Here is a 5471-nt window from a genome sequence, read left to right as displayed (position 1 = left end):
AAGATGAGAAACTTATATCACATGATAGAAACGAATACATTGGTAAAGTTGTATTATTTTTACGGTGTAGAATAATATTTAATACAAAAGTTTAATCACACATCTCCATGAGTCAAAGTGTAACGATACTTCACTGAACATACTAAGATACTTTATTTTTTTATACGAACGAAAAGTCGATAACAGGAAGGCAACATCCGTTCGTAACAGTTAATGCAGATGTTAGAAACTTTTTGAATAATATGTTTTTGAAAATGTGTTTATATTTAGATAATATTAATTGTATATTTATCCAATTTTGTTTATTCGCAGCAATTTTTTTTTATGATCAGCAAACAATAATATTTATTTAAAAAAATTAAATAATATTGATATACATACTCAATGTTATATAAATGAAAAGATATCGATATCCAATAAATTACTTTAATTTTTAATGAAAATCCAACGAAATCGACGAAATAAACTATATTGGACCATAATGATCCATATCAATTGACTAGATATCAAAATAATGTTTTGAAAATTATATAAATGAATTATTACGATGTAATATATATAGACAAAAGTTAGTCACGCGAGAATTTTTATTGAAATTTTTATTGAAATAAATTTCTCTAAAGGCATTATTATTATCACGCTTTAAAGCAAGAACCTTGTATGTTGACATATCACGCGCTTTGTGTAAATTCAAGACAAGCTAGCTTTATCTCCAAGACATAAAATAGAATTTATTTCAAAAAGTTAAAAATTTAAAGCGATTATCTGTGACACAATTTTACAAACTTGTTCCTCACAGAAAAGAGAATAGTGAGGATCTCGATGAGCACATTTGAATAAGAGAAGTTTTTTTTCCTTGTGGATTTTTTTCTTCAAAATAGAATTTCATTGGAATATTATGTTATTGGAAAATATTAAATATAATGTTTGTCGAAAATATTTGTCTAAAATATTTGTAGAAAATCATTCCACATATGCATATTTTATATTTTTATATTCTGCGTTTATATCTACTTTATATGTATATTATTAAAGTTTTTTTATTAATAATCACAGAAAACTGCTATCTCATAATATATATAATATATCTTTAGGATGAATAAATAATGTATAAAATAAAAAAATCGTTACCTTTTATTATTATAAAGCAAAGTTACGATAATAAAAATGTGTTTTAAACTCTAATTTAAATATTCAATATTTTTATAACAAAAAAAAGATATAGAACATACTCTATAAAATAAAAAAAAATACTATTTCAAGATGAATCGAATGACATTTGTTTATTACAACAACTTCTATTATACATTGAAATAAAATACGATATTTCAGTACTAAATAAAGGCAAACACTTTTAAATATCAAAGTAAAAATCAAACATAAAAGTAAAATACCAAATGTGCAGCAAATAAATTTAAAAAAAAACAATAAATTCTCATTTATTTTATCTCTATAAAAATCTCTATAAAAGTATATTTCAATATTCGTTAATGTATTTTTTTTATGTGATATAAATGCTATTTCCTTTTTTGAATTATTTTAAAAATTAGATTCGTAAATTAAGTTCAAGGACAAATAACACGGTAAGAGTTTATTCTACCTTTTAAAGAACGCAAATACACCTAGGGTCTTTCGGGAGTTTGCGAACAAATAAAAAGTAGGGCGTGAATCGTAAAAGCAGAGCACGCCGTCTCGTATATCTCGCCTTGTACATGTCCGCATCGAGATTTAAAACCGTCGAAGCATTCTGGGGATTTCTTGGTGCTTTCGCTCTCCAGCGAAGCGATGGAGCACCGAGGTAAAAGTGTCGAAGGCTTCTGTTCGATAAATTCGTTTCCATTTCCACAACAGCTCTCGATACAACTGATCCTTATTTATTATCTAATAATATCCATAAAAAAACAAATGTGCAACATTAATAATAATTTTATTTTGTTTATTTTTTAGCTGTTTGTATTTTTATTTAGTTTTTAAGTATATTTTTTCTCTTTTACGAGGAATAATATACATTATTCGCATGATGCACATAATTTAGAAACTCAATTGCAAAGCTTGCAGCAACTGTAATATGAAGGATAATTAAATATTGTGTACACAATCTTTTATGGGCTCGTCACGTTCCATGAAAAAGTTGAAACATACTAAATATGTATTTAGCTGAATGGAAATTCAATTATAAGAATTGTAAAGTTGAAAACTTTAGAGGAATTAAATTCGATGGCTACGAAATAATATATATGTATAATAATAAAAGATGTCATTATCGTTCCGAGGTGTATTACTTCGTAATATTTTAAATAGGGAACAAAATTTGTATAGCAGTCGATTGAAAGGAACGACTTTTAAAGAACCATTTATCCCTATAGCTTACAGCATTTAAGTTCAATTGACATAGAAAAGAGCGTCGGCTGTGCGAATTCAATTAACTGTAATGAACGAAGAATGCGCCACTTCTTGATAACCTCATGTTGAATTTAATTGAGATCCATATGTAGGCATATGTATGTAGGATGATCTCTTCAAACTGTCCCTATTGAAATGTTTCTGCACCAATTGTTACGCGACAAAGCGTTTCTACTTAATTACACAGTTGAAAATAGCAAGAAATTAATGTTATATGCAGTTGATCAATTCTCAACTTGTTTGACTACAAAAACAAATCATTATCGTATTTGATTAATATTTATGAGCTTTAATAATTTCAAACTTAATAATTTCATAATTTATTCATTTTTCAGAAAATAAATATTTTCCTGATCGATATTAAAAGATTAGTTATTTATTGTATATTTTCTATCGATCGATCAATTTGTAAATATGTTTAATTAACGAGTTTGGCATCTTCAATGGGCATAATGGAGATAGAATATGCGATGCTAATTTAACAGGATTTCGAGTTTAAATGAATTATAACATCGATGTGTGTGACAATATCGTATGATTGATTATATTTTCATAAATAGCTTTTCAGCAAAAATATTATTAACAGTGCGTGTCGAACAATACGTTAATTCTCAGTTTACGAGAAAATCTATCATTGGCATACAAGGACAGAACTTAAAATAGAATATATTGATAACATCAAGATAATGCATTAGATAAAAATTCGACATCTAACGTTACACTAATAAAAGCACTAAAAAATATGGCAAAGATCTTTTAATTCTGCAAAAATGTACGTTTAATCGACGATTTCTCTATCTTTCTCTTTTTAATTATATTGAATCGCGGCATATATAAATGTTCCTCTTTCGAAAGAGGATGATATTTCACATCATCCTCTCTCAAATATTGAATAATTTATAAAAATCTATTAATACTAATTGACTTTTATAAAATTATTTAAATATAAAATAATTTATAAAAGTTAATTAGTAGTAAGTTACACAATTTCAAGGAGTATTATAGTTAATTTATATGCATACTTCAATATATTTATAATATATTTATATCCGATTAATATCTAAAAATCTCATACTGATTTTGAAGAATCACGAAATAATACATAAAAAAGAAAGAAATGTAACATATAAACAAAAATAAATACAAATGAGTGAAAAATGTAAAAGTAAACGAATGAAGATAATAAATTGCATACCATTTATAGCAGCATTATAACTGTAAGTTATAAATAGTTTAGACGGGCAGAGAATAAATCTGAGTTATAAGTCGATGATCGTCGAATAACCTACGCCTTTGTGACAGATATTTAGTCGCAGCTGGTAGCGTATAGTATTTTGACATGAAGGTTAGTCAATTGAATGATAAATCAAGTATTGGCTTCCGATACAAACGAAATTGCGTTTCAGCAATCTCTGCTTTTCAACCTATAGTCTTTCAGCAGATTAAATAAACCATTTCGGCGAAATCGATCATTTTTAACAGCAGTGTAATATGAGAACTACGCATTAGAAGCTTCAATTAAATCTTCTTCGTGTAAATTTTCCGTTAATAAGAAATACATCAACACGAATTCATTTTTGTATGTTAATAGTTACTGTATTTTGTGTTTAAAAAATTTAATTTTTGTTTGACATTAATATATGTTGGTAAAAATAATGATAATAAGTAAATAATGAACTATTGATTCAGAAAAATTTTAGTAAATAAATAAAAATTCTTTTGTAAAATTATAGCTATTTTCCTATTACTTTTTTTTATATCAATTCGGAGATATAATTTTTTTAAAACTTTTTCTTTTTTTTTTTCAAAACTTCAATTTAGATTCCTGAACAGAAATGGTAGACATTTATATTATATTAATCTTGAAAAAAAAATAAAGGTTTTTCAAAATGTTTAAGCTTCAAATACTTTTTATTAGATCTTTTAATTTTTTCTTTTTCGATCATCTATTTTTCCTATTTGCTTTTATAAAAAGATATGTTTTTTCAATACTTCAATATTATGTTTGGAGTCAGATGTAATCTTGATTTTTGAATTAATTGGGTCAACCTTAAAGTAAAGGTCCAGATAACGATTTATTGACGATTTGTAGATTTGACAGACAAATGAGCTGTTGTCAATATGTCGAATAAACTATTTATTTTTTAAAGGAATGTAACGAGAACTCATCAAGATCTTATTGAAACAAGCCATCTACATTATTTAGAACACATTCTTTGTTCTTATCTTTTTAGAATCTTATCTTTTTAGAATTTAGAAATTTTATTGTTATTTTTTGTTTTATTCTTATCTTTCGAAAGTGTAGGAATTTAAAAAACATTTGAGCCTTATCTCTCTAGAATTTAGGAAGCTTTTCACAAATAAGTCGGTTCGAGTTTTAAAACTTTAATTTCACGATAAGGAGCAGACGAAATTTACGAAATTTACGAATCTATTAATACTTAATGAGATATCGATATATCATTCTCAGATCGATTGATGGGTAACAAATTACGAGTATAGAGCATACCTATTTATTTTGCGGCACAGGAATGAACAGGAAAATGATACTGAATTTTATTCGGGCCGTAAGCATGCGTGACAGGTCGGATTACCGGATGGAATTCGACGAAGGTGGAAACGGGAGGCAAACGGAAGGAACTTGCACACACGACGCCTGACTCGTTTTCCTCACTTGACTCTCGCATCTCCTTCCCCAATCTTACACATCGTTACCCACTCTCGTTCCGTGTCACACCGATGCGATGCAATGCGATCTTTGTGCGCGTATACAGGCATTATTTTCCCTGTTCGGTAGGTTTCATTCGCGCAGCCGCGGGAAGAATGCATGCACGTACAAGATGCACGCGACCAACACGTTCAAAAGTAACCTCCGCCCACTGCCGTTCATCCAATCGCATCGCGCTTTCTCTCTCGCGCAGCACCTCCTTGCACTCTAACTTGCAGATTCTTACTCTCTCTCTCTCTCTCNCTACTACTCTTCCTACTACTACTACTACTACTCTACTACTACTACTACGTACTACTACGTACCTACGTACGTACGTACCGTACGTACTACTTACTTA

General features: G+C 28.3%; 1 protein-coding gene across 1 annotated transcript in view; it reads right to left on the bottom strand.

Moving 5' to 3' along the window:
• LOC105627653 (peripheral plasma membrane protein CASK-like) overlaps positions 1-5471 on the bottom strand; it is a 38326-nt gene that overhangs the window by 32563 nt on the left and 292 nt on the right. The gene's annotated exons all lie outside the window — the stretch shown is intronic.

This window comes from Atta cephalotes (assembly GCF_000143395.1).
Source record: "Atta cephalotes unplaced genomic scaffold scaffold00009, whole genome shotgun sequence".
NCBI classification, from domain to species: Eukaryota; Metazoa; Arthropoda; class Insecta; order Hymenoptera; family Formicidae; genus Atta; species Atta cephalotes.
This window is presented reverse-complemented; position numbering and strand designations above follow the sequence as displayed.